The following is a 12,360-nucleotide window of genomic DNA, read 5'->3' on the forward strand; positions in this document are numbered from 1 at the left end:
GAATTAGGCTATTTTGCCAGGTTTTCGTGTGTGTTAGCCCACAGATATTTTAGGTGCCAAGGGGTCCGGGTCAAAATTTTTTGGATTCTTACATAGTAGCGTCCATAACGACCTGGGAATGACTCCAGTAGCCTCGGAGGTGCTATAGAGGGGTTTAGGAGCATTTTATTGGCGACGCAATAGGAATTAGGGGATTTTGTCAGTTTTTCGTGTGTGTTAGCCCAGAGATGTTTTAGGCGCTGGGGGTCTGGGTCAACATTTCTTGGATATTTCCATAGTAGTGTCCGTAAGGACCTGGGGAACGACTCCAGTAGCCCCGACGGCGCTTTAGAGGGGTTTAGGAGTATTTTATTTGCGGCGCAATAGGAATTAAGCAATTTTGCCACTTTTTCGTGTGTTAGCCCACAAATATTTTAGGTGCCGGGGGTCCGGGTCAAATTTTCTTGGATTCTTCAATAGTAGAGTCCGTAACGAACTGGGGAATGACTCTAGTAGCCCCGGAGGTGCTATAGAGGGGTTAGGAGCATTTTATTAGCGACGCAATAGGAATTAGGGTATTTTGCCAGTTTTTTATGTTTGTTAGCCCACAGATTTTTTAGGTGCCAGGGGTTCGGGTCAAAATTTCTTGGATTTTTCCATAGTAGCGTCCGTAACGACCTGGGGAACGACTACAGTAGCCTCAGCGGCGCTTTATAGGGGCTTAGGAGCATTTTATTGGCGACGCAATGGGAATTAGGCGATTTTGCCAGTTTTTTGTGTGTGTTAGACCACGGATTCTTTACGTGCTGGGGGTCTGGGTCGAATGTTCTTAGATTCTTCCATAGTAGCGTCCGTTACGACCTGGAGAACGACTCCAGTAGCCCCAACAGCGCTTTAGAGGGGTTTAGAATCATTTTATTTGCGACGCAATAGGAATTAGGCGATTTTGCCAGGTTTTCGTGTGTGTTAGCCCACGGATGTTTTAGGTACCGGGGGTCTGGGTTAAATTTTCTTGATTTCTTCCATTGTAGCGTCCGTAACGACCTAGGGAACGACTCCTGTAGCCCCGGCGACGCTATATAGGGGTTTAGGAGCATTTTATTAGCGATGCAATAGGAATTATGCGATTTTGCCAGTTTTTCGTGTGTGTTAACCCTCGGATTTTTTAGGTGCCGGGGGTTCGGGTCACATTTTCTTGGATTCTTCAATAGTAGCATCCGTAACGACCTAGGGAACGACTCCAGTAGCCCCGACGGCACTTTAGAAGGGTTCAGGAGCATTTTATTGGTGATACAATATAAATTAGGCGATTCTGCCAATTTTTCGTGTGTGTTAGACCACAGATTTTTTAGGTGCCGGGGGTGCGGGTCGACTTTTCTTGATTTCTTCCATAGTAGCATCCGTAACGACCTGGGGAACGACTCCAGTAGCCCCGACGGCACTTTAGAGTTGTATAGTAGCATTTTATTGGAGACGTAATAGGAATTAGGCAATTTTGCCAGTTTTTCGTGTGTGTTAGCCCACGGATTTTTTAGGTGCTGGGGGTCCGGGTCGAATTTTCTTAGATTCTTCCGTAGTAGCGTCCGTAACGAACTGGGGAATGACTCCAGTAGCCCTGGCGGCGGTATAGAGGGATTTAGGAGCATTTAATTGGCGACGAAATAGGAATTAGGCGATTTTGCCAGTTTTTCGTGTGTGTTAACCCATGGATTTTTTAGGTGCCGGGGGTTTGGGTCAAATTTTCTTGATTTATTCCATAGTAGCGTCCGTAACGACCTGGGGAACGACTCCAGTTGCCCCAGCGGTGCAATAGAGTGGTTTAGGAGCATTTTATTGGCGACGCAATAGAAATTAGGCAATTTTGCCAGTTTTTTGTGTGTGTTAGCCAACAGAATTTTTAGGTGAAGGGGGTCCGGGTCAAATTTTCTTGATTTCTTCCATAGTAGTGTCCGTTACGACCTGGAGAACAACTTCAGTAGCTCCGGTGGTGCTTTAGAGGGGTTTAGGATCATTTTATTTGCGACACAATAGAATTAGGCGATTTTGCCAGTTTTTCGTGTATGTTAGCCTACAGATTTTTTAGGTGTTGGGGGTCTGAGTCGAATTTTCTTGTATTCTTTCATAGTAGCGTCCGTAACGACCTGGGGAACGACTCCAGTAGCCCCAGCAGTTCTATAGAGGGGTTTTGGAGCATTATATTGGCGACACAATAGGAATTAGGCGATTTTGCCAGTATTTCTTGTGTGTTAGCCCACAGAATTTTTAGGTGAAGGGGGTCCGGGTCAAATATTCTTGAATTCTTTCATAGTATCATCCGTAACGACCTGGGCAATGACTCCAGTAGCCCCGGCGGCGCTTTAGAGTGGTTTAGGAGCATTTTATTGGCGGCGCAATAGGAATTAAGCAATTTTGCCACTTTTTCGTGTGTGTTAGCCCACAGATATTTTAGGTCCCAAGGGGTCCGGGTCAAAATTTCTTGGATTCTTCCATAGTAGCGTCCATAATGACCTGGGAATGACTCCAATAGCCCCGGAGGTGCTATAGAGGGGTTTAGGTGCATTTTATTGGCGACGCAATAGGAATTAGAGGATTTTGCCAGTTTTTCGTGTGTGTTAGCCCACAAATATTTTAGGCGCTGGGGGTCCGAGTCAAATCTTCTTGGATATTTCCATAGTAGCGTCCGTAATGACCTGGGGAACGACTACAGTAGCCCCAACGACGCTTTAGAGGGGTTTAGGAGCATTTTATTTGCGGCGCAATAGGAATTAAGCAATTTTGCCACTTTTTCGTGTGTATTAGCTCACAGATATTTTAGGTGCCGGGGGTCCGGGTCAAAGTTTCTTGGATTCTTCCATAGTAGTGTCCGTAACGAACTGGGGAATGACTCCAGTAGCCCCGGATGTGCTATAGAGGGGTTTAGGAGCATTTTATTGGCGATGCAATAGGAATTAGGGTATTTTGCCAGTTTTTCGTGTTTGTTAGCCCACAGATTTTTTAGGTGCCGGGGGTCCGGGTCAACATTTCTTGGATTTTTCCATAGTAGCGTCCGTAACGACTTGGGGAACGACTAAAGTAGCCCCGGCGGTACTATAGAGGGGTTTATGAGCATTTTATTGGCGACGCAATGGGAATTAGGTGATTTTGCCAGTATTTCTTGTGTGTTAGCCCACAGAATTTTTAGGTGAAGGGGCTCCGGGTCAAATATTCTTGAATTCTTTCATAGTAGCATCCGTAATGACCTGGGTAATGACTCCAGTAGCCCCAGCGGCGCTTTAGAGTGGTTTAGGAGCATTTTATTGCCGGCGCAATAGGAATTAAGTAATTTTGCCACATTTTCGTGTGTGTTAGCGCACAGATATTTTAGGTGCCAAGGGGTCCGGGTCAAAATTTCTTGGATTCTTCCATAGTAGCGTCCATAATGACCTGGGAATGACTCCAGTAGCCCCGGAGGTGCTATAGAGGGGTTTAGGAGCATTTTATTGGCGACGCAATAGGAATTAGGGGATTTTGCCAGTTTTTCGTGTGTGTTAGCCCACAGATGTTTTAGGCGCTGGGGGTCCGGGTCAACTTTTCTTAGATATTTCCATAGTACTGTCCGTAACGACCTGGGGAACGACTCCAGTAGCCCCGATGGCGCTTTAGAGGGGTTTAGGAGCATTTTATTTGCGGCGCAATAGGAATTAAGCAATTTTGCCACATTTTTGTGTGTGTTAGCCCACAGATATTTTAGGTGCCGGGGGTCCGGGTCAAATTTTCTTGGATTCTTCCATAGTAGCATCCGTAACGAACTGGGGAATGACTCCAGTAGCCCCGGAGGTGCTATAGAGGGGTTTAGGAGCATTTTATTGGCGACGCAATAGGAATTAGGGGATTTTGCCAGTTTTTCGTGTGTGTTAGCCCACAGATGTTTTAGGCGCTGGGGGTCCGGGTCAACTTTTCTTGGATATTTCCATAGTAGTGTCCGTAACGACCTGGGGAACGACTCCAATAGCCCCGATGGCGCTTTAGAGGGGTTTATGAGCATTTTATTTGCGGCGCAATAGGAATTAAGCAATTTTGCCACTTTTTCATGTGTGTTAGCCCACAGATATTTTAGGTGCCGGGGGTCCGGGTCAAATTTTCTTGGATTCTTCTATAGTAGCATCCGTAACGAACTGGGGAATGACTCCAGTTGACCCGGAGGTGCTATAGAGGGGTTTAGGAGCATTTTATTGGCGACGCAATAGGAATTAGGGTATTTTGCCAGTTTTTTGTGTTTGTTAGCCCACAGATTTTTTAGGTGCCGGGGATCCGGGTCAAAATTTCTTGGATTTTTCCATAGTAGCGTCCGTAACGACCTGGGGAACTACTACAGTAGCCCCGGCGGCGCTTTAGAGTTGTATAGGAGCATTTTATTGGCGACGCAATAGGAATTAGGCTATTTTGCCAGTTTTTCGTGTGTGTTAGCCCACAGATTTTTTACGTGCCGGGGTTCTGGGTCGAATTTTCTTAGATTCTTCCATAGTAGCGTCCGTTACGACCTGGAGAACGACTCCAGTAGCCCCGACGGTGCTTTAGAGGGGTTTAGAATCATTTTATTTGCGACGCAATAGGAATTAGGCGATTTTGCCAGGTTTTCGTGTGTGTTAGCCCACGGATGTTTTAGGTACCGGGGGTCTGGGTCGAATTTTCTTAGATTCTTCCATAATAGCATCCGTAACGACCTGGGAAATGACTCCAGTAGCCCCGGCGACGCTATATAGGGGTTTAGGAGCATTTTATTGGCGATGCAATAGGAATTAGGTGATTTTGCCAGTATTTCTTGTGTGTTAGCCCACAGAATTTTTAGGTGAAGGGGGTCCGGGTCAAATATTCTTGAATTCTTTCATAGTAGCGTCCATAACGACCTGGGGAACGACTACATTAGCCGCGGCGGCACTTTAGAGGGGCTTAGGAGCATTTTATTGGCGACGCAATAGGAATTAGGCTATTTTGCCAGTTTTTCGTGTGTGTTAGCCCACAGATATTTTAGGTGCCAAGGGGTCCGGGTCAAAATTTCTTGGATTCTTACATAGTAGCGTCCATAACGACCTGGGAATGACTCCAGTAGCCTCGGAGGTGCTATAGAGGGGTTTAGGAGCATTTTATTGTCGACGCAATAGGAATTAGGGGATTTTGTCAGTTTTTCGTGTGTGTTAGCCCCACAGATGTTTTAGGCGCTGGGGGTCTGGGTCAACATTTCTTGGATATTTCCATAGTAGTGTCCGTAAGGACCTGGGGAACGACTCTAGTAGCCCCGACGGCGCTTTAGAGGGGTTTAGGAGTATTTTATTTGCGGCGCAATAGGAATTAAGTAATTTTGCCACTTTTTCGTATGTGTTAGCCCACAAATATTTTAGGTGCCGGGGGTCCGGGTCAAATTTTATTGGATTCTTCAATAGTAGCGTCCGTAACGAACTGGGGAATGACTCCAGTAGCCCCGGAGGTGCTATAGAGGGGTTTAGGAGCATTTTATTAGCGACGCAATAGGAATTAGGGTATTTTGCCAGTTTTTTATGTTTGTTAGCCCACAGATTTTTTAGGTGCCGGGGGTTCGGGTCAACATTTCTTGGATTTTTCCATAGTAGCGTCCGTAACGACCTGGGGAACGACTACAGTAGCCTCGGCGGCGCTTTAGAGGGGCTTAGGAGCATTTTATTGGCGACGCAATAGGAATTAGGCTATTTTGCCAGTTTTTCGTGTGTGTTAGCCCACAGATTTTTTACGTGTCGGGGTTCTGGGTCGAATGTTCTTAGATTCTTCCATAGTAGCGTCTGTTACGACCTGGAGAATGACTCCAGTAGCCCCGACGGTGCTTTAGAGGGGTTTAGAATCATTTTATTTGCGATGCAATAGGAATTAGGCGATTTTGCTAGGTTTTCGTGTGTGTTAGCCCACGGATATTTTAGGTACCGGGGGTCTGGGTCGAATTTTCTTGGATTCTTCCATAATAGCGTCCGTAACGACCTGGGGAACGACTCCAGTAGCCCCGGCGATGCTATATAGGGGTTTAGGAGCATTTTATTGGCGATGCAATAGGAATTAGGCAATTTTGCTAGTTTTTCGAGTGTGTTAACCTTTAGATTTTTTAGGTGCCGGGGGTTCGGGTCACATTTTCTTGGATTCTTTAGTAGTAGCATCCGTAACGACCTAGGGAACGACTCCAGTAACCCCGGCGGCGCTTTAGAAGGGTTCAGGAGCATTTTATTGGCGATACAATAGGAATTAGGCGATTTTGCCAGTTTTTCGTATGTGTTAGCCCATAGATTTTTTAGGTGCTGGGGGTGCGGGTCGAATTTTCTTGATTTCTTCAATAGTAGCATCCGTAACGACCTGGGGAACGACTCCAGTAGCGCCGACGGCACTTTAGAGTGGTATAGGAGCATTTTATTGGAGACGCAATAGGAATTAGGCAATTTTGCCAGTTTTTCGTGTGTGCAAGCCCATGGATTTTTTAGGTACCGGGGGTCCGGATCGAATTTTCTTAGATTATTCCATAGTAGCGTCCGTAACGAACTGGGGAATGACTCCAGTAGCCCTGGCGGGGGTATAGAGGGATTTAGGAGCATTTAATTGGCGACGAAATAGGAATTAGGCGATTTTGCCAGTTTTTCGTGTGTGTTAACCCATGGATTTTTTAGGTGCTGGGGGTTCGGGTCAAATTTTCTTAGATTCTTCAATAGTAGCGTCCGTAACGACCTGGGGAAAGACTCCAATAGCCTCGGCGGTGCTATAGAGGGGTTTATGAGCATTTTTATTGGCGACGCAATGGGAATTAGGTGATTTTGCCAGTATTTCTTGTGTGTTAGCCCACAGAATTTTTAGGTGAAGGGGGTCCGGGTCAAATATTCTTGAATTCTTTCATAGTAGCATCCATAACGACCTGGGGAATGACTCCAGTAGCCCCGGCGGCGCTTTAGAAGGGTTTAGGAGCATTTTATTGGCGGTGCAATAGGAATTAAGCAATTTTGCCACTTTTTCGTGTGTGTTAGCGCACAGATATTTTAGGTGCCAAGGGGTCCGGGTCAAAATTTCTTGGATTCTTCCATAGTAGCGTCCATAATGACCTGGGAATGACTCCAGTAGCCCCGGAGGTGCTATAGAGGGGTTTAGGAGCATTTTATTGGCGACGCAATAGGAATTAGGGGATTTTGCCAGTTTTTCGTGTGTGTTAGCCCACAGATGTTTTAGGCGCTGGGGGTCCGGGTCAACCTTTCTTGGATATTTCCATAGTAGTGTCCGTAACGACCTGGGGAACGACTCCAATAGCCCCGATGGCGCTTTAGAGGGGTTTAGGAGCATTTTATTTGCGGCGCAATAGGAATTAAGCAATTTTGCCACTTTTTCGTGTGTGTTAGCCCACAGATATTTTAGATGCCGGGGGTCCGGGTCAAATTTTCTTGAATTCTTCAATAGTAGCGTCCGTAACGAACTGGGGAATGACTCCAGTAGCCCCGGAGGTGCTATAACGGGGTTTAGGAGCATTTTATTAGCGACGCAATAGGAATTAGGGTATTTTGCCAGTTTTTTATGTTTGTTAGCCCACAGATTTTTTAGGTGCCGGGGGTCCGGGTCAAAATTTCTTGGATTTTTCCATAGTAGCGTCCGTAACGACCTGGGGAACGACTACAGTAGCCGCGACGGCGCTTTAGAGGGGCTTAGGAGCATTTTATTGGCGACGCAATAGGAATTAGGCTATTTTGCCAGTTTTTCGTGTGTGTTAGCCCACAGATTTTTTACGTGCCGGGGTTTTGGGTCGAATTTTCTTAGATTCTTCCATAGTAGCGTCCGTTACGACCTGGAGAACGACTCCAGTAGCCCCAACGGTGCTTTAGAGGGGTTTAGAATCATTTTATTTGCGACGCAATAGGAATTAGGCGATTTTGCTAGGTTTTCGTGTGTGTTAGCCCACGGATGTTTTAGGTACCGGGGGTCTGGGTCGAATTTTCTTGGATTCTTCCATAATAGCGTCCGTAACGACCTGGGGAACGACTCCATTTGCCCCGGCGACGCTATATAGGGGTTTAGGAGCATTTTATTGGCGATGCAATAGGAATTAGGCGATTTTGCTAGTTTTTCGTGTGTGTTAACCCTCGGATTTTTTAGGTGCCGGGGGTTCGGGTCACATTTTCTTGGATTCTTCAGTAGTAGCATCCGTAACGACCTAGGGAACGACTCCAGTAGCCCCGGCGGCGTTTTAGAAGGGTTCAGGAGCATTTTATTGGCGATACAATAGGAATTAGGCGATTTTGCCAGTTTTTCGTGTGTGTTAGCCCACGGATTTTTTAGGTGCCGGGGGTGCGGGTCGAATTTTCTTGATTTCTTCCATAGTAGCATCCGTAACGACCTGGGGAACGACTCCAGTAGCGCCGACGACACTTTAGAGTGGTATAGGAGCATTTTATTGGAGACGCAATAGGAATTAGGCAATTTTGCCAGTTTTTCGTGTGTGTAAGCCCATGGATTTTTTAGGTGCCGGGGGTCCGGATCGAATTTTCTTAGATTCTTCCATAGTAGAGTCCGTAACGAACTGGGGAATGACTCCAGTAGCCCTGGCGGCGGTATAGAGGGATTTAGGAGCATTTAATTGGCGACGGAATAGGAATTAGGTGATTTTGCCAGTTTTTCGTGTGTGTTAACCCATGGATTTTTTAGGTGCCGGGGGTTCGGGTCAAATTTTCTTGGATTCTTCCATAGTAGCATCCGTAACGACCTGGGGAAAGACTCCAATATCCCCGGCGGTGCTATAAAGGGGTTTATGAGCATTTTATTGGCGACGCAATGGGAATTAGGTGATTTTGCCAGTTTTTCGTGAGTGTTAGCCCACTGAATTTTTAGGTGTCGGGGGTCTGGGTCGAATTTTCTTGATTTTTTCCATAGTAGCATCCGTAACGACCTGGGGAACGACTCTAGTAGCCCCGGCGGTGCAATAGAGGGGTTTCGGAGCATTTTATTGGCGACGCAATAGGAATTAGGCAATTTTGCCAGTTTTTCCTGTGTGTTAGCCCACAAAATTTTTAGGTACCGGGGGTACGGGTCGAATTTTCTTGATTTCTTCCATAGTAGCATCTGTTACGACCTGGAGAACGACTCCAGTAGCCCCGACGGTGCTTTAGAGGGGTTTAAGAGCATTTTATTGGCGAGGCAGTAGGAATTAGGCGATTTTGCCAGTTTTTCGTGTGTGTTAGCCCACGGATATTTTAGGTGCCGGGGGTCCGGGTCGAATTTTCTTGGATTCTTCTATAGTAGCGTCCGTAATGACATGAGGAACGACTCCAGTAGCCCCGGCAGTGCAATAGAGGGGTTTAGGAGCATTTTATTGGCGAAGCAATAGGAATTAGGCAATTTTTCCACTTTTTTGTGTTTGTTAGCCCACGGATATTTTAGGTGCCGGGGTTTCGGGTCAAATTTTCTTGGATTCTTTCATAGTAGTGTCCGTAACGACCAGGGGAATGACTCCAGTAGCCCTGGTGGTGCTTCAGAGGGGTTTAGGAGCATTTTATTGGAGACCCAATAGAAATTAGGGAATTTATTCAGTTTTTCGTGTGTATTAGCGTAAGGATTTTTTATGTGCCGGGGGTTCGGGTCCAAGTTTCTTGGATTCTTCCATAGTAGCATCCGTAACGACCTGGGGAATGACTCCAGTAGCCCCGGCGGCGCTATAGAGGGGTTTAGGAGCATTTTATTGGAGACGCAATAGGCATTAGGCAATTTTGCCAGTTTTTCGTGTGTATTAGTGTAAGGATTTTTTAGGTGCCGAGGGTTCGGGTCGAATTTTCTTAGTTTCTTCGATAGTAGAGTCCGTAACGATCTGGGGAACGACTCCAGTAGCCCCGACGGGGCTATAGAGGGGTTTACGAGTATTTTATTGGCGACGAAATAAGAATTAGGTGATTTTGCCAGTTTTTCGTGTGTGTTAGCCCACGGATTTTTTAGGTGCCGGGGGTGCGGGTCGAATTTTCTTGGATTCTTCTATAATAGCATCCGTAACGACCTGGGGAACAACTCCAGTAGCCCCGGCGACGCTTTAGAGGGGTTTAGGAGCATTTTATTGGCGACGCAATAGGAATTAGGCAATTTTGCTAGTTTTTCGTGTGTGTTAGCCCACGGATTTTTTAGGTGTTGGGGGTGCGGGTTGAATTTTCTGGGATTCTTCCAAAGTAGCGTCCGTAACGACCTGGAAGAAAGACTCCAATAGCCCCGACGGTGCTATAGAGGGGTTTATGAGCATTTTATTGGTGACGCAATAGGAATTAGGCGATTTTGCCAGTTTTTCGTGTGTGTTAGCCCACTGAATTTTTAGGTGCCGGGGGTCTGGGTCGAATTTTCTTGATTTCTTCGATAGTAGCGTCCATAACGATCTGGGGAACGACTCCAGTAGCCTCGACGGGGCTATAGAGGGGTTTACGAGCATTTTATTGGCGACGAAATAAGAATTAGGAGATTTTACCAGTTTTTCGTGTGTGTTAGCCCACAGATTTTTTAGGTGCCGGGGTCCGGTTCGAATTTTCTTGGATTATTCCATAATAGCGTCCGTAACAACCTGGGGAATGACTCCAGTAGCCCCGGCTGTGCTATATAAGGGTTTAAGAGCATTTTATAAGCGACGCAATAGGAATTATGCAATTTTGCCAGTTTTTCGTGTGTGTTAACCCACAGATTTTTTAGGTGCCGGGGGTTCGGGTCAAATTTTCTTGGATTCTTCTATAGTAGCGTCCGTAACGACCTGGGGAAAGACTCCAATAGCCCCGACGGTGCTATAAAGGGGTTTATGAGCATTTTATTGGCGACGCAATAGGAATTAGGTGATTTTGCCAGTTTTTCGTGTGTGTTAGCCCACGGATTTTTTAGGTGCCGGGGGTGCGGGACGAATTTTCTTGGATTCTTCTATAATAGCGTCCGTAATGACTTGGGGAACGATTCCAGTAGCCTCGGCGGCACTATAGAGGGGTTTAGGAGCATTTTATTGGCGACACAATAGGAATTAGGCAATTTTGCCAGTTTTTCGTGTGTGTTAGCCCACAGATTTTTTAGGTGTTGGGAGTGCGGGTCGAATTTTCTTGGATTCTTCCATAGTAGCGTTCGTAACGACCTGGGGAAAGACTCCAATAGCCCCAGCGGTGCTATAGAGGGGTTTATGAGCATTTTATTGGCGACGCAATGGGAATTAGGCGATTTTGCCAGTTTTTCGTGTGTGTTAGCCCACTGAATTTTTAGGTGCCGGGGGTCTGGGTCGAATTTTCTTGATTTCTTCAATAGTAGCATCCGTAACGACCTGGGGAACGACTCCAGTAGCCCCGGCGGTGCTATATAAGGGTTTAGGAGCATTTTATAAGCGACGCAATAAGAATAAGGAGATTTTGCCAGTTTTTCGTGTGTGTTAACCCACGGATTTTTTAGGTGCCGGGATTCCGGATCAAATATTCTTGAATTCTTCTATACTAGCATCCATAACGACCTGGGGAACGACTCCAGTAGCCCCGGCGACGCTTTAGAGGGGTTTAGGAGCATTTTCTTGGCGATGCAACAGGAATTAGGCGATTTTGCCAGTTTTTCGTGTGTGTTAGCCCACAAATATTTTAGGTGCCGGGGGTGAGAGTCGAATTTTTGTTGGATTCTTCTATAGTAGCGTCCGTAACGACCTGGGGAATGACTCCAGTAGCCTCGGCGGCGCTATAGAGGGGTTTAAGAGCATTTTATTGGCGACACAATAGGAATTAGGCGATATTGCCAGTTTTTCGTGTGTGTTGGCCCACATATTTTTTAGGGTGGCGGGGTTCCGGGTCAAACTTTCTTGATTTATTCCATAGTAGCATCCGTAACGACCTGGGGAACGACTCCAGTAGCCCCGGCGGCGCTTTAGAGGGATTTAGGAGCATTTTATTGGCGGCGCAATAGGAATTAAGCAATTTTGCCACTTTTTCGTATGTGTAAGCCTACGGATATTTTAGGTGCCGGGGGTCTGGGTCAAATTTTCTTGATTTCTTCAATAGTAGCGTCCGTAAAGACCTGGGGAATGACTCCAGTAGCCCCGGATGTGCTATAGAGGGGTTTTGGAGCATTTTATTGACGACGCAATAGGAATTAGGCGATATTGCCAGTTTTTCGTGTGTGTTAGCCCACAGATTTTTTAGGTGTCGGGGTTCTAGATCAAATTTTCTTGGATTCTTCTATACTAGCATCCATAACGACCTCGAGAATGACTCCAGTAGCCCCGGCGGCGCTTTAGAGGGGTTTAGGAGCATTTTCTTGGCGATGCAACGGGAATTAGGCGATTTTGCCAGTTTTTCGTGTGTGTTAGCCCACAGATGTTTTAGGTGCCGGGGGTGCGAGTTGAATTTTTGCTGGTTTCTTCTATAGTAG

The sequence above is a fragment of the Solanum dulcamara genome, chromosome 5 (assembly GCF_947179165.1).
Source record: "Solanum dulcamara chromosome 5, daSolDulc1.2, whole genome shotgun sequence".
NCBI classification, from domain to species: domain Eukaryota; kingdom Viridiplantae; phylum Streptophyta; class Magnoliopsida; order Solanales; family Solanaceae; genus Solanum; species Solanum dulcamara.